General features: G+C 40.8%; 1 protein-coding gene across 3 annotated transcripts in view; it reads right to left on the reverse strand.

The window, feature by feature from the left end:
* hmg20a (high mobility group 20A) overlaps positions 1 to 11,484 on the reverse strand; it is a 70,586-nt gene extending 59,102 nt beyond the window's left edge. For all 3 annotated transcript variants that reach the window (XM_078429979.1, XM_078429980.1, XM_078429981.1), the window contains exon 1: positions 11,373 to 11,484. The gene's annotated coding sequence lies outside the window, so the exon portion shown is untranslated. The remainder of the gene's footprint in view (positions 1 to 11,372) is intronic.
* Between the last annotated feature and the right edge of the window lie 7,063 nt (positions 11,485 to 18,547).

Here is an 18,547-nt window from a genome sequence, read left to right on the forward strand (position 1 = left end):
CTGTGTGGGTTTCCTCCAGGTACTGTTTTTCTTACAGGTCCCAAAAATGACATGCGCGATTGTAGGTTAATTGACCTCTATAAATTTCCCCAAGTGTTTAGGGACTTGCCCTAAGTGTTTGCGAAAGTGGGATAACATAGAACAAGCGCGAACAGATGATCGATGGTCGGCGTGAACTCGGTCAGCTGCATGGTCCGTTTCCATTCTGTAACTTTCAATCAACTATCAGAGATATTTCTAATCTGTTTACAAAGCCATAATAGGAGGCAAAGTACGACATCTTTGTCCCCAGTTAAAAAATATCAATGGTTTTCAAGTGCATCGCACTCCACCACAAATGCTGTGCTACACCTCACCAAACATCATCTAGGTTCCTGAGGATCAACTCAAAATGTTTTCGCATCTGGCTCAGGCAGGTGTAGGCAAGCAGTAACTATGGGTGGTGGGCCAGATCCCATCAATTAAACTAAAATGACATGACATCTATCACAAAAGTGAAGGCAAAAAAAGATAGCAAGTTATCACTGTAGCCGGGGGGGAGAAAATAGGAGCCAGTGAGCAAAACTCAGAAAATCTTTCGAAAAGTTCTAAAATTTATCAGTCTTGGTAAGAACAACTCCCAAGAATAACAGAGTTCTGACTTTCTAATTTGGGCTCAGTTGATTACATTCAATTCTGAGTCAGATAGTCACGAATTCAAATCCTGTCCAAGACTCGAGCACTAAAATCTACGCTGATGTTCCCAGTGCATTAATAAGGAAATTGGACCTGCAAAGGTGTCATCTTTAAGTCAAGACATTAAGTGAAGGACCCACATTCTCTCTGGGGTAGAGGGAAAGCATCACATATATATTTCTAAAAAGAGCACAGAAATTCTTCTTGGTGGTCAAGTTAATCTGATCTGATTTTGAAAAATCAGATTACCTGGCTGGTATCCCATAGATGTTTGACTGAGTTTGCCGAGTGCAAATTGCTACCCAGTGAAGAATGTTGTATTATCAAACGTCACAAACAGAACATGACATTCTTACTTGGAACGGCAGAACAGAATATGTGGAGTGCTCTGTAAACAACATACATGGGAAAAAGTAACACATATATTTTAACTAACACACGCCACACAAAAATATTGGCCAAGGGACCAAATAAGGCACAATGATGGGACCAAAATTTCTAACTACTAAATTGATTGGAAAACACTTTGGGATGTTCTGAAAGGATGCAGAAAGCATTAAAGAAAAAATTATTTCCTTTTAGGCCTGAACAGGGAACATTTGAAGGCTAGCAGACCAACAAGTACATGCTGTTCTTTTCCGTGGTCCACTCAAGCATTTGTTGTAGATGATCCATGATAAAGTGTAGAAACAAGGAACTGCAGATGCTGGTTACCAAAGAAAGACACAAAATGGTGGAATTACTCAGCGGGTCAGGCAACATCCCTGGAGAACACAGATAGGTGATGTTTTGGGTCGGGACCCATCTTCATACCCGAAAGAGCGGATGAAGGGTCCTGACCCAAAACATCACCTACCCATGTTTTCCAGGGATGCTACCTGACCCACTGAGTTACACTAGCACTCTGTGTCTTTTAACCAACACATGTTGTTCTTTTCCATGGTCCACTCAAGCATTTCTTGCAAATAATTTGTGACAAATAGTTTTAATGCATATTGCAGTGTGTCATGATCAAGTATAGCACACCCATCACCATTCCAGGAGTGTAGGAAAGAACTGCAGATGCTGGTTGAAATCGAAGATTGACACAAAATGCTGGAGTAACTCAGCGGGACAGGCAGCATCTCTGGAGAGAAGGAATGGGTGACCTTTCGGGTCGAGACCCTTCTTCAGACTGATCCATTCCAGGAGTGATCAGTTTAGTTTAGAGATACAGCGTGGAAACAGACTCTGGTCCACCAAATCCACGCCGACCATCAATTACCCGTACATTCATTCTACGTTACCCCTCTTGTGCAACCTACACACCAGGGGCAATTTAGAGAAACCAATTAACCTATAAACACACGTATGTGGAATGTGGACAGAGGAAATCTACACGATCACAGGGATAATGTACAAACTCCGTACACACTACACCAGCAGTCAGGATCAAACCTGGGTCTTTGGCGATGTGAGGCACCAGCTCTATCGCTATGCCAATGTGCCGCCCTGAAAATAATAGTCCCAAACGAGACATAGATTTTGAACATCTGTCAAGTTGCAAGTCAGTAATCAAACAGAAGTGGCGACAGAGAGAAAAAACACAAGTAACTCCCAGTCTGCTTGTCTGACATGGGTGGTTACAAAAATGTTGGAAATAAAAATAAAGGATGTGATATTCGGAATATAATAATGAGTGAGCAAAGTTAGTATGAACTTGTGGAAAGGAAAAAAATGTTTGACTTATCTAATTGAGTAGATGAGAAAGGGGTGGAATTTAATTTTAAAAATTGATTTTCTTGCCCATTGTCACCAATTGAGCATAACTGGGGACTGAATTAATTCGGTCTGACGAAGAGTCTTGACTAGAAACGTCACCTATTCCTTTTCTCCAGAGATGCTGCCTGGCCCGCCGTGTTACTCCAGCTTTTTGTGTCTACCCTCATTAATGGGATGTTGGCCTGGGAAAGGACACTGACTTTGGTGGAGTTGGAGTATTTTTTTTGCAGTGATGTTGGTATTTTTCCAGTGTCTTGATATGCCAGTGGCCTACCCAATAATTCACATTCTGTATCAATAATTTAGCCAAGACGACCAAAAGTAATATTCCAAGGTTTACTGTTGGCACGAAACTCAATGGAAATGAGAATTGTAAAGTGGATGTAAAGATATCAAGGGGTTAGAGACAAGCTAGTTAAGTGAGCAAGATCGCGATGGGCAAGATATTAAACCAAGATCGTATTGAGTCTCCCAGGCAGAAACAAAAGCTCCAGAGCATGCAAAAAAAGTACAGCTATGGCCCTGGTGACTTGGCCAATATTTATGCCTCAAGCAACATCACAGTGTGCTGATTATCAGACTGCGCCGTTACGAACATTCCTAGTCCAGTCTGACTGTTCAATTTCCTGCATGCAACAGTTCATTTGTTTCTAAAGTACTGCATTGGCTGCAAAGTCCTTTGGGATAACCCAAAGTTCGAGAAGACACACAGAAATTCATTTGATATATCAACCTAAATTTGCACCAAACGATGTTGGTCTTTGAATGTCGAGAATGTTTCTATTCAACTTCAGCTCTATAGATCTCAAAAGTTATTTATTTTCCAGAATATGACACAAAGCCCCGACAACCTGTTCAGCCCAATGCCATCTAGGATTGACACACCTTTCACTTGTCCTAGACCTTTAACCCTTGATGTATCCTCCTTGCTTCCCAACCACTGAGGGTGCACCGGAATCTCTACGTTAAAATCTTTAATAACGATAGCACAACTTCATGTCTATGAAATTAATTGCAATTTCTGAAATATTTTTCTTCCGGGCCACTGATCTTCATGAACCTAGAATTTCCATATCAGAAACTGGTAGAATACATTCAAAATAAATAAGCTTAAGAAAGAACCAAAGTAGGTGTCTGAATCTTTCTTGTGGCCCCAAAGAAGCCGCTGCAGCGATAGAAAAATTAGTTGCTCCTCTCTGTTCTTCAACAGTGCTGAATGTTAACTTGCATATCCCATCAATTTTTCAGTGATCTCAAATGAAATTCAACCATGATAGATTACAATCAAATTCAGTCAGTCCAGGTAATCCAAGAGAAAGTCACTAAATATCTGGTGTGAATAAATGTGGTACTGATCTCCACTGTACTCATTGGGTAACTCGTGTTCATTATTTAGAAACATGATCTAACTCAAGCTGCTGTTCATTCAACAAAACGTCAGACAATGAGCTGGCATTCGGCCAAAAACTCGGAATCTTTTCTTAAACATGCAAGGTTTAATGGTATCAATGTTTAACAACTGTACTTACTCAATAGGCTGATTAATCTGCAAATTCATTGGACCCGTCGTAGCAGTTTTGGATTATTTCCAAATGCTTCATTTCTAAAATCTAGGGTCACCAGAATGCTTTTTAATTCTGCAAGATTTTTGATCGCAGACACTGTATTCTGAGTGAAAAAGGCTCCAATGGAGAAAAATCACATTTATTCTTGTAGCTTTCCATCAATATTGTACATCCAGAAACAACTTAAGAATTTCATCCCCTGTGGAATTTATTTTCAACAGTGTGGGACAGCATTGCAGCAATTGCTGCCACACAGCTCCTGGGACTCGGGTACGAACCTGACTTTGGCTACGATGTGCAAAGCTTGCATGTTTTCTCCACAACCACAAGGGTTTCTACAAGGTAGTGAGGTCTCTTCCCACATGTCAAAAGACTTGCTAGTAGCTTAACTGGTAATTACCAATTATTAAGAGTTGGCAAATGGCAAAAAAAAAGGGAATGTGAGAATGTGTTAATGTTATGGGGAAATAGGGAAAATTGGACTGGTGGGATTTGTTTATTGGGAGCAGTTGTGGTGCCAATTGGCACAATGAAGTAACGAGGAACTGCAGATGTTGGAATCTTGAGCAAAACACAAAGTGCTGGTGGAACTCAGCGGGTCAGACAGCATGTCTGGAGAACGTGAATAAGTGACGCTTTGTGTCAGGACCTTTCTTTAGACAAGTCGCAGTGAGGGGGAGAAAGCTGGAAAAGTGGAGGTGGGACAAAGCCTGGCAGTGATAGGATAATTTCCTTTCGTGTTGTAACAGTTAAGTAAATAATATCAAATAATATAAAACGACCAGATTAGATGGTGGCAAGATCAGCTTTTAATCTGGCAATGATGAAAAACTGCATCTGTAAAGATTGAAGCTGCATCAATTGCTGCTCCTGCTCTATGGAGACTCTTGTCTGTAAATATTCAAGTTTACGACACAGAGCTCGTTGGCTCAAGAACATCAAAAAATAGATTTAATTTGACAACTTCCACTTCTTAGCATTCAGTCTATAGATTGTGGCGCAAAGTCCTCATTCAGGAACCTTCCCCGTTTGCATCTGCCTTCTGCTCTTTCAGGCAACGAGTTCCTGATTTCCCACCTCTTTGAATGCAAACACTTCACCTCAATCTCTCTCCAATTGTTCTATCAGTTTTGCTATAGGTATGTCCAACAGTTAGTAATCAGGATGAAAATTTATTACCAGTAGCTTCGGGATATTAAACATTTTTATGACTTTCCACAACCTCCTTTGTTCAAAGAATCCTGTCCCAACCAACCTCTCCTCTTGCAACTTCTTCAAAGAATCTCAGATAAATATTTGTGTAGGGACGTACATGAGGGGACGAGGTAAATGGAAAAAAGCAGGGGCACATTAAATCTACACCCCCAATAATTACTTAAGGAACTGAAGGTGGGGACTTGTGCTCACCCATTTTTCCATAACATTAAGGACACATCTGTGTTCTCCTTAAATGCTCAGCAAATTTAAATCTCTGCACATACCCATATATTTGGTTATTTTAAGGCCAGTACATGCTCTTTCGCCCTCATTAAGAAGGAACGCCAACCTTCTTTACTTTCGTATAATCCATTAGAGCCTATTTTTTATTACAACATATGCATAAATAACCTACAGGCTAAATAGGACACACGAGTCGAGATCTCAGCAGGTGCAAAAAAGATGAAATATCCAACACTTCACTCAAGGGCAATGAAATGAGTAGCCTTACAGAAATGCAGAGGATATTGTAACATACAATAATGCAAGCAGCCAAGTGAAGGTCAGAACCCACTGCAATTCTGATCAGCCATTCTGATGCTTTCCAGCAATGTAATCTGCAGTCTCAGGAATTCTCTGACTTGTTCCTGAAACGAGGAGGCAGAGACAAGGACTGCTATCATTGTTCTGAAGGTTGTTAACAATACAATAACTTAATTGACACAAATGTAAGCTATTGTTTGCGAAGATGTACAATGACAGCCAGTTTCAGCGAATATGTGCAGTTTGATACACAATTTTCTACAATCATTATTTGGTCATTTGGATTCCAGCAGTATAGCCATTGGCGCCTAGTGCAGATGGCATCATTAAACTAACACATCATGTGCTGATCGGATGCATTTATAGTGGGTCAAAATAGTTTTAACATAACTTGCCCACTCTATCAATGTGGCTCTAGCAGTGGAAATAGGCACAACTGCCAAAAAGATTGAAAATTATTCAGCCAGAGTGTTATGTTCTCAACAGATTGTCATCGTAGTATGATTCACTAATCTGGGGAAAAAATGACTGAATTTGGTCTTCATGGCTCAAACAACACTTCCACCCAAAGAGTCATCATCAAATAGCCTAGGCATTCAGTGATAGTTCACAGGGAAACTCCAAATAAAACTTACACTTCATTAAAAATTAAGATGACAGTAACTGAAAATATTATTTTTTAAACTTATTTTATATGGCAAAAAATAACCAGCAACTTTCAAGTACAGAGCTTTTGCATATTCTAGGAAACCTTGCTGATGTCTTTGCTGATATCAAGAAACCATTCTACGTTTCCTTCATCGTCTGCATTGATCTGTCATTATCACACCTTACCCTTCCATATCTCTCGTTCCCCTCACCCCTGACTCTCAGTCTGAAGGGTCTCGACCCAAAAGGTCACCCATTCCTTCTCTCCAGAGATGCTGCCTGTCCCACTGAGTTACTCCAGCATTTTGTCTGTGCTCAATGTAAACCATCATCTGCAGTTCCTTCCTGCACATCGAATCCTAATCTCTAACAACAATCTGTCCTATTTCTTCTTGAACCACCAGGTTTATGGTCTCTTCACCTCTGCACGAAATCCATTCCACATAATACCATTTAGGTTTTATTAAAAATAAAAATCCCTGTACATTTCCAAATTATTTTTGTAATTTTGTCAGTCATAAAGCTTAGAATCATGCCTTTCGGCCCAAATTGTCCATACCAACCAAGTTGCCCCATCTATGATCATCCCACCTGACAAAATGGGATTCACTTTGAACACCTCAATTATATGCTCACAGTATATTTAAAATAAGTGCCATCGTTTATGACTTAATATCACAAGTATTCTAATGTGCAGAAGCTATACAAGGCAAACTTTCGACACACGACAGACACCCTTGTTTGAGCTTATATCACTTTTATCACTGTACAGTCTGTAATGAGCTTTGAAGAGGTTAAGAACTGAGAGAGTCCACATAACATGCTGGTGACAAGGATGCAATAGCAAAAACACACAGCTATTGAAAGTGACAATGACGTTGAGGACAGTCAAGCGATCACACGACTGTGCTGATAGAGAGACTGAAAAGCTTGTGATTAATTGCGGCAAGTCTGAGATGTGGACTCAAGGGGAAAGAAAAGCAGCATTTGCGAATTTTTCTATCAAGACAAACCTAATAACAGGGAAAGTGAAAGACTGTAACAAATGACAGTCCAGTCTCAGACCAATATATTGGAAATCGCAGGAGCAACAACAGCTCAGGAACTTTTAAAGTAATACGTCGATTTTTTTTTTAGGGCAACTGTGACAGTGAAAATGATCGCAATAAGGCAAGATGATGACCTGGTTGGTAGATATAGAACCAAATACTTGTACATTGTCAGCAAATTTACTTCCATTTCCATTTCACTAAACAAAGCATCGACAAAGCTGCATAATCATTTGACCACAGCATCAAAGGACTATGAAAACTCGGTCCGTAACGCAACACAATTCAGAAGAGACAATTAGTGACTGTCGAGTTTTCCAATTGTTTTCTTATGGTATTGGCATTTCAGTAGCCTTCCTTCTTTAATCATACATGGCAAGACCAGATAACGAACACATTGCAAAACTAGCTAAGAAAGATAGAGATACAAAACTGCAGATAATGGAATCTGAAGCAAAAAACAAACTGCATGTTGAACAATGTCTGTGGAGGAGTGAGGGCAAAAAGATCCCCCTCCCCCCCAAAAAATAAACTACATTCAGAATTTAAAAATATACACAAAATAAATCTGTGGAAAAATTCTACATCCATTCTCAGTGTCTTAACCTTTAATAGTGTCATACTCATTAGACTTTGCAACTCTCTTTAAACAAAGTCCCCTGAAGAAGGGTCTCGACCCGAAACATCATCCATTTCTTCTCTCCGGCATTTTATGTCTATCTCCTTGTCACTCAGGTGGCCTTGTGGGGTGATATCCCTTCCCTTATTTGAAAATATGACAGTGAAAATGCTCGCAATAAGGCCATACACAAAGGCAAGATGATGACCTGGTTGGCAGATGTAGAACCAAATACTTTTAAGTTGTCAGCAAATTGACTTCCAAATTTGGAAAGTGGTAAGTGGTACCAGGTAAAGGAGGGATGATGGGCAGATGGACCTAGGTATGGGAGAGACTAGGAAGGGTAGGACAAAGGAGAAGAGACCCAGAAGGTTAGATGTGTGGAAAGTGGGAAGGTGGAAGCCAGATTGGGGAGGTTGATGATCTAGTAACTAATGTGGGGGGAATGGAAATGGTGAATAAAGGGAGAGAGAACTTAAAGACAAAATGAACTGCAGATGCTGGAATCTTGAGCAAAATACAAAGTGCTGGAGGAACTCAGCAGGTCAGACAGCATCAGTGGAGGGAATGGACAGACAACATTCAGGGTTGGGACACTTCTTCAGATCCCAAAAATGGCCTGTCCATTCCTTCCACAGATGCTGCCCGACCTGCCGAGTTCCATGTTTTGCTCAAGATTCCTGCATCTGCATATTATATTATATTAACTGAAAATAAGCTCAAAGTGAGCTTGTTTCACATGTCATGCAAAATAAGTATACAAAGACATTTTCAGTTTATTTCTATTTATAGACAAGGTCAATGCAGTTGTTGCTTATCAGTCTATATCCACTTTGAAGATTTGACAGTTCATGTGGTGGTGAGTTTTGTCATTCATTTGATTAATTTTTGCTGCATTTTACATTTATATTATTTAACCTTAAAATATGGAAATGCGTTATCAAAAATTGCCATTTAAAAGGGGAAGGGAATGACAGATTTGGGAAATTTATGCATAGAATATTGCTGCGTGAATTTTGGAGAAACTCTCATGCAACCCGCACCTCACATTCCTCATTGATGCTGGATAGCTGAGAGTGCACTATACATCTATATAAACAGCATCCAAAAAGTATGCAGGAATTTCAGTTGACGCATAACCTTTTGATGATCACTGTACGTAGAACAGTGATCGAAGCATTGGCAGGGCTCTTTCACTGAGCCCATAACATTGAGCATAGTGTATTAATAGTTGCTCTGGTGGGAAAATCTTCTACTATTGCAATCATTCAGTACATGGCTGTTTGTCTAAAACTTTGAAAACGCATGCCGATTTGCAGGTTAATTGGCCTCCGTAATTCCCCCTAAGGGAGTGAATGAGAAAATGGGACAACATAGAATTAGTGTGAATGGATGATTAATGGTCAGTGTGGACTTGGTGGGCCGAAGAGACCATTTCTGTGCTATATCTCCAAACTAAACTCAAACACTTTCAAAATTAAATTCAAGGTCGATAATCAGAAGATCTTAACATTGAGATAGCTGTTGATAACCCCAGGAGTGGATATAAGTCACCAGAAGGTGCCATTATGAAACAACACATTAAAGTTGAGAAATATTTTGGCAAAACCCAGAAGATGTTAGTGGAACATATTGTCCGTTGTGACGGGGATAAAAACTGATTGATCAATTATAGTGGCTGCTGGGGAGAAATTGGCTGAAAGAGGCAAGGATGGATGGGAACATTGTATTTAGCTTAATTTCACAACTTTGTTGAAAGGAGTCTCTGGAAAAAAAAAGATAATTAAGGATTCATAAAGCATCTTCTCTTTGGGCATTACCCCAGAGTAGATTGCTTGTTTCTGCTTCATAAATTAGTTATTTTAAAATAGGAAAGAAGCATAGTGTCTGTAAATATGTGAACTTGACTTTTGATGTGGTTATTACTGTGCAGAGAAGAGGTCTGAAGAACTTTGAAAACCTAGAATCACCTTGTTTGAGCTTCTCATATTTCAAGCATATTAATCTGTATTCATTGTGATGAACATGGGGTTACAAAACACCAACTACACATACTGAGCAATGCCTTTGAGTTTTCATGCATCAATCTGAGCAAATATCTTGCATGCAGTGAAATAATTCAAGTAATAAATTTCACATGTGCATACACCAGAATTTAGTAACTGAGGACCAACAATGATCAAAAAAAACTTTGCACATTGTTTTGCATCATGCTTTACCAGAAACAGCAAAAAGCTTCAAATGCACAAACATATGTCATGTCAGCATAAACACTGAAATCATAAGGTTAACTCCTACAGTATATTTCATTAATCTTAATGTTAATCAAAAATGCAGTTCGCCACATCTGGCAAGCATGCAGCTCAACGCCAATTTGGTCAATGACATTATTTTGTGCAGTCATTCGCACGCAATTTGCAGCAAATCTAGACAAATGGGCACTTAAATTTGTTTACTTATACAGTATCTTGGCACGGGATCCATATCACAAAGGCCAATTCCAGATAGATTAACAGAAAAATCCAACACAATTTACCTTGAGATGCTCGTAACAAGGGAAGAGCGATCCCATTGCAATGGACTTGCACCAATCTGAGGCTCAAAGGCAGGCAAAAAGCAAGAGTGGGATCATTCTGTCAAGTGAATCTAAAGTCACAATGGAAAGATTGTCACTATTCCATTGGACTGTTCTCCTACTTCAATGGCTTTCACTACTGACTCTGATCTTTCTGCATCACCTTTCATCTGATCAAACTACTAGATAATCTACAACCACAAGGTGCGCACTCAGTAACTGCCACAGGTAAGGTTTATAATTTTCTTCCATTAAGCAAAGCCACGAGCACCTGCGAATAAGGACAACAATTCTTCTTCAAGAAGGAACATATTCTGTTCCTTCATTGTTTCTGGGTCTAAACCCCCAAACTCCTAGCCCAACATCACTGTGGAAGCACCTTCACCACACAAACCACAGCAGTTCAGGAAATCAATTCACCACCATCACCACCTCCATCTTGAGGGCAATTGGGGATGGACTATAAATGCTGGCCTTGTACTGACAGCCACAAACATAGCTATAAAAAAAGGCAAGGGTTCAGAAGTGAGATATAAAACGTAGAGATGTAATGTCAGAGCAAACAAATACTTTGATCAGCTTTTAAGACAGGAATTATATTTTGGGGAGAAATGAAATTTGGTGTTTTGCCCCATTTAACCTCTCTCTCTGAATGGATGAGGTGGTTTATTTCAAAGAGAAAGTTTCGAGACAGTCAAGGACATTGGTCTGCAGGATCCCACTCCCCTGCTCACACTGACCTGCAAAGAGAGCCGCCCGCCCTCCAACTATTGGCTGCACTCTGCTCCTTAGAGGGGGGGTTCCACAAATGAACAAAATGGCGTGGAACCCTACAGCACCGCTTCACCCAAGCGGCGGCTGCAAACTCCCTCCGCACCAGCGGAACTACTTCCAACTGTCAACCGCATCCCCGCGAAAATGTCAAAGACATATTTTATTTAGCGGAGAGATTATATTTTACCGAAATGTTGACTGTCTTAAAATCTGACGTGCAGACCTCTTGTCGATGTTGGACTCGCGCGCGAAATGTTTGGCGGATTCTTTCATGTTGGCGGTAGAGCTGCCAACAGTGTCTTTTAACCGGCTCACCCGCCGGCCGAGAAGGCTGCCGGGAGTTGTAGTTCATGTTAACCTTTGACTCGCTTATAGACGGGTGCGAAAGGTTAAGCAAAACTACACTCCCATGGTGCGTGGTGTGCCACAGTCAGAATGGCAGAGAGAGAGAGAGATTGTCCTTCTATTATGAATTACTTTATAAATTTATGTACTTGTGCAATGCACGCTTGCTTTTTATTTGTCTTAGTGTGTTTCTATTACAAGGGTAGTGTAAAGATTAAGGCTAAACTTGCAGATTATGTAAAAGTTGGAGGGGTGGTGAACTGCAAAGAGGATAGTAATAGACTCCAGCAGATGCAGACAGGCAGGTAGATGAAGATTAATGCTGAGAAAATGTAAAGTGATAAATTTTGGTCGGAAGAAGAAAAGACAACATAAGCTGGAGGATATAATTCTTCAAGTGGTGCAAGAACTGAGAGGTCTGTGGTTAAATGTACATCATTTATTGAAAGCTGCAAGGCAGTTTGAAAAAGTTTTTTTTTTAAAGGAGTATGGACTCTGGGCATTGTAGAGAGGTATGGAGTGCAAGTACAAGACAGACTTGATGAGCCTTATAAAAAATAATAAGACACAGAATGCTGGAGCACATGGCAAGGTGAAATTTTGCGATGGAACCCTGCTTCGTACTGGAGGAAGAACTTCTTCAAAATTGGCATAACTTTAGGAGATTTTGCAGTGGAGCAATCAAAATATATGTGAAGGGTCCCGACCCAAAAAGTCACCTGTTCATGTTCTCCAGGCAAAATGTGAAGTGCTACCTGAGCAGTTGAGTTAATCCAGCACTTTGTGACTTAATTTTTTGTAAACCAGCATCTGCAGTTCCTTGTCTCTACATGATGAATCTTTATAAAGCACATGTTTAGCCACAAGTAGGGTATGTGCCAAGATCTGGATACCATAGTTCAGAAAACGATGTTAGAACTTTGCAGAAGGCACAGAAGAGTCTGAAGAAGGGATTCAACCTGAAATGTCACTTGTCCATCCTCCAGTCTGAAGAAGGGTCTCGAAACGTCACCCATTCCTTCTCTCCTGAGATGCTGCCTGACCCACTGAGTTACTCCAGCATCTTGTGTCTATCTCCACAGATGCTGCTAAGCTTCTCCAGCACTTTGTCTTTTGCTTACAGAAGAGATTTACCAGACTGATCCCAGGCATTATGGAGTTAATTTATGTAGATAGAGTGGTATAGCCTTGGTTGTTCTTGGAACAGAAATGATCTGATATCAGAGCAGATAGAAACAGACTCTATATACTGGATGCAGGGAGGATGTTTTCTAGCTAAGGAACCTAGAAAAAGAGGACACAATCTCAGATTATTAGATGGTAGGCCATTTAATCATAAAATGAGAAATTTCTTCACTCATATCTGTGCCTTGAAGGGGTTGTGGTGACTTAATAAGTTCATTCAAAACAGATCAATGGATGTTTGGAATTAAGGGAAACAAGAGATATAGGGAGAGTGCAGAAGAATGGAGCTGGGAGATGACACAAAGTGCAGAAGTAACTGATGTTTGGGTCGAGACCCTTCTTCAGACTGAAGATGAGCCTTGATCTTGATGAATGGTGGATCAGCTTTGAAGGGTCAGATGGTCTATTACTGCTCCTAGTTCTTACATTCTTAAAGTGTTCCCTTTGGCAGAATAATTAAGACCTAGGGACAAAAAAAAAAGTGACAGGCAAAATAACTAAAAGAGACGTAGTCTTTTTAAATATATACTGATTAGGATTTATAATGCAATGCAAAAGTAGTGGTAGATGCAGATTAAACTGCAAAATTCAAAATGTTTCTGGATAGGTAACTGAAAGAAAGATTTGCAGGGCAATGGAGAAAGAGCGGGGGTTTGCTTTTTTCATACAGTTAGTACATACTTAATCCATCTATGCTGTAATAATTCAGTGACTAATTAGAGGGAGAGATTTAAATTGTTATATTAAAGTGTTTCATGGTGGCGACAGACTCTTTTATCCTGTAATATTTAGTTTGGTTTTACAAACAGTATGGTTTATATTTAGCAAAAAAATCAGAATTAAATGGAAGCTATAGCATGAATTTCAATGTCTTATCACAAGATGGAAATGGCCATTGACACCCAGTTGAAACACAACATTTTGTGAGGGAAAAATAGGGATTCCATCCTGACGACATGAAGAATGCTACATTACAGGTACTTTAGTTTATTTATTAAAGTAAAACATTTTTCTACATATTAGACAATAGACAATAGGTGCAGGAGTAGGCCATTCAGCCCTTCGAGCCAGCACCGCCATTCAATGCGATCATGGCTGATCACTCTCAAACAGTACCCCGTTTCTGCCTTCTCCCCATACCCCCTCACTCCGCTATCCTTAAGAGCTCTATCCAGCTCTCTCTTGAAAGCATCCAACGAACTGGCCTCCACTGCCTTCTGAGGCAGAAAATTCCACACCTTCACCACTCTTTGACTGAAAAAGTTCTTCCTCATCTCCGTTCTAAATGGCCTACCCCTTATTCTTAAACTGTGGCCCCTTGTTCTGGACTCCCCCAACATTGGGAACATGTTTCCTACCTCTAATGTGTCCAATCCCCTAATTATCTTATATGTTTCAATAAGATCCCCCCTCATCCTTCTAAATTCCAGTGTATACAAGCCTAATTGCTCCAGCCTTTCAACATACGACAGTCCCGCCATTCCGGGAATCAACCTAGTGAACCTACGCTGCACAGAGGGACAGAACATTTCCAATTCACCTCACTGCACCCCTTTCCCTGACACAGTAATGCTGGACCACTCTGGGACATTGTTTGATGGATTGTTCATATTGCATTTCTTCATGATCCATTAACATTGGCTTTCAAGGATTAGAAGGATCAATACAGAAAACAGAAAGACATTGGTTTTGTCATGTGAACCATCCTGGCTGCATTGCTTGACACGTGTTAGCTCCACTATGTTGTTTAAACTGCAGATTGAAACAGAAAGAGAAGATCTGTTTTACACAGTGGATTCTGGGAACCATCTATCAGTATCTTTCTCATATCATATTATTCCAAATGTGTACAAGCTACAATCGCACTGTTGCAATTTGTCATGGCTACTCCGATTGCATTTACACATCTTGTGACAGATGCACCATAAAAAGCATACTGTCAGGCTGCATCACAGCTTGGTTTTGGGAATAGTTCTGTCCTAGACTGCAAGAAATTGCAGAGAGCTGCGGATGTAGCTGAGCCCATCACATAGACCAGATTTCCCACCATTGATTCCATGTACACCACACTGCCTCGCAAAAGCTGCCGACATGATCAAAGATAGACACAAAATGCTGGAGTAACGCAGCGGGAGAAGCAGCATCTCTGGAGAGAAAGAATGGGTGACGTTTCGGGTCGAGAGGAAGGGCCTCGACCCGAAACATCACCCATTTCTTCTCTCCAGAGATGCTATCTGTCCCGCTGAGTTACTCCAGCATTTGTGTCTATCTTCGATTTAAACCAGCATCTGCAGTTCTTTCCTACAGACATGATCAAAGACGTCTCATCCCAGTCATTCCTCCTTCTTCCTGCTCCCGTCGGCAGAAGGTACAGAAGCTTGACAGTGCACACCACCAGACTCAGGAACAGCTTCTTTCCTTCCATTATCAGGTCTCTGAATGGTCCTTCCATAAGCTCGGGTACTGTTCCATTCCCCTCTACCCCAATAAAGACATCGGATTTTATCTAAGTAGCTAAAGCCCTACATTGGTGAGAACTATGCTTAGGAAGGAACTGCAGATACATACAAAATGTTGGAGTAACTCAGTGGGAGGAGCAGCATCTCTGGAGAGAAGGAACGGGTGACGTTTCGGGTCAAGACCCTTTAGAGAATCTCAGCCTGTTACTCCAGCATTTTGTGTCTATCTATGGTGAGAACTATATTCTGCCCTCTGTATCTTATTCTTTGCTCTTTCTGTTGTCTTTCTTGAGTTTGAACTGATTGTATCTATGCACGGTACATCTGATCTGTTTGCTTAGAATGCAAAACAAAGCTTTTCGTTGTACCTCAGTACGTGACAAAAATCTTGAACCTAAACTGACTCTGACTCCAGTTCACTCGGGAAAGCAGCCAACATGATCAAAGACTTGTCCCATCCCAATGACAAAGTCGCACACCATCCTGACTTCGAAGCATATCGTTGGTTCTTCATTGTTCTAGAACTCCCTCCCCAATAGTATTATTACCAGAACCATAGTGATGACAGAGCCAGTGACCTTTTCATTCTGAAAAATAATAATAATTTACCAAAAAAATAATAATTCTCTCCTCAGAGCAGAAAATTCCTTAAGGTAATAAATATTAGAAACACTTTCATATTATAAATATATTTGTTATGTACTTTTGTATTATTATTCCTTCTCTGGATTCAGTTTTCCAAAAGATTAGATATATACTGTATATAAATGTGCATAAACTGATGAAAACCTCTTCATTACAACATTGATCACCCTTCAAAAGTATTTAATTGGCTCCGAGACATCAGAAAGCCTTGAGATTGTTAAAAGTGCCCTAAATTTGCACATTATTTTTTACTAAACAGTTCAGACACACTGCGAACAGTAAAACTGACACTGTGTTTTAGTAATTGATTTATCCATGTAAAAATCAGCCTCTCCTCAGGGGAAAATCGTGGGTACTGATCCATTTAACACGGAGTTTTGTGCTGGAACATCTACATCATCGCTTTGAATGGAGATGGTGGTTATTGCTGTAAAAATCGTTTATGGATATTGACTGCCCCATATTTTATCTCGGTGCACATATTTCACTTGTAAGAGCAGACAGAAAATGACATTAGTCTATTCAACCATGGACTGATATTACCCATATTTTATCAAGCATGTTGTCCATTTTCTCAATGATCACAAACACCATATTGGCCAAATAGACAAGTGGGCATATCTATATCTATCTATATCTATATATCTATATATCTATTTATATATACAGCCAAAACGGTACACGATAGCGCAACAATTTTAGGCCCACCTTACTCACCATTGGCTTGCGGTTCAAATGGTTGTTATATTTTTTGTTATTAACGTTTTAAACTTTAAAAAATCACTTTTCAAACTTTAATAAATTTGATTGGCTCTGCCACCTCCCCCCCATGTGGGGTCTGGCACGACCTGATTGGCTCCTAGCACTCCCCCCCCCCCCCTCAAGTGGGGTCGATTGATTGGCTCTGACCTCCCGCTCGACGCCCGATTGGTCTCTGTTCCGGGTCCCACGTGGGGGAGCATCGCCGCCGCTGCAAAGCAATGGCCGTCGTCCTCGAGCTGCCGCTGCAGGAGAGGTTTCCACACAACGGGTCCACGTGTCACTCTGGTTGCCGCGATGGCCGCCCAGGGCCGGGGTGAGTGGCTCCCTCTCCCCTTTCCGCTGCCCCCTCGCCCGCCCCCGGTCCTGGGGGAGTTCTAAGTGGGGTTGAGGGGAGATGGAGTGGGTGAGTGTCGTCAGTTGGGGGAGGGTTGCTGGGCCCGCAGGAGAGGTTTGGCCCACGCCCGGCTAGTTCTATATAAAAATCTACACGTGCGGTCCTTCAGAAGTAATAAAGCAGAAATTTTAGCCATCTCTAATTTTCCCCTCTTGGGTCAGTTAGCTTCCCTTCTGAAGTCAATAATTAGAACACCTATTTTGTCAGTCATAACCCAGTTGATTACATTCTCACCTCTGAGATGAAAGGGATGTTCAAATCCATCTCAGGGACTGAAGACATGACCTAAATTGATGCTGTCCATGCTGCATTGCTTTGGGAGGATTGCTGCATTGTCAAAGGTGTAATCTTGTGAATAAAACACTTGCCGAGGTCCCATCTGCCGTGTCAAGTGGATGTTAAAAATTCCACGTCAACATTTTATTTATTGACCCTGTGAGGAGAAGCTTAATTTTGTGTAGATAAATAAATTACTAAAATACAGCATTGGTTTTCTGTTTATAATGTGACTTGAACTATTTACAAAAACAAAATGTGCCTTTTTCGGCCACTTTTAACGACTTTACAGAGCCAATTAAAGGTATTTATTCACAAAATGCTGGAGTAACTCAGCAGGTCAGGCAGCATCTCAGGAGAGAAGGAATGGGTGACATTTCGGGTCGAGACCCTTCTTCAGTCTTCAGTCTGAAGAAGGGTCTCGACCCGAAATGTCACCCATTCCTTCTCTCCTGAGATGCTGCCTGACCTGCTGAGTTACTCCAGCATTTTGTGAATAAATACCTTCGATTTGTACCAGCATCTGCAGTTATTTTCTTATGTTACAGAGCCAATTGATTACTTTTGAAATAAAAAAAGACACGAAGTGCTGGAGTAACTCAATGGGTCAGGCAGCATATCTGGAGGACATGGATAGTTGGTGTTTCCAGTTGAGACACTTCTCCACAGAAATTATGGGGGGGAGGGGGCAAGGGAGGAAAGCCAGAAGAGAGGGCAGGATAAAGCCTGGCAGTGTTGGATCATTCAGATCATCAGGTCTGCACTAGCTCTCAGCAGAGCAATCTAGTCGCATTCCCCTTTTTTCTCATGCATATCAACTCCCCTTTGATTATTTTTGTTGCTATCTATACCAAAAAGCTACACACTTGCCAATTAATCTACAGTGGGCAGTTAATCTTTAGAGAGAACACCAGAGAATACTTGTGGTCATGGAGAGAATGTGCAAACTCCACACAGACAACTCTCAAATTCTGAATTACACTCCGTTCTCCAGAGATACCGAGGCAGCAACATTATCAGCTGCACTGCTGTGCTATTTTGAAGAACAGGATTCTCCCTAGTGTCTTGGCCAATG

This window comes from Rhinoraja longicauda, chromosome 38, assembly GCF_053455715.1.
Source record: "Rhinoraja longicauda isolate Sanriku21f chromosome 38, sRhiLon1.1, whole genome shotgun sequence".
In the NCBI taxonomy this organism is placed as follows: Eukaryota; Metazoa; Chordata; class Chondrichthyes; order Rajiformes; family Arhynchobatidae; genus Rhinoraja; species Rhinoraja longicauda.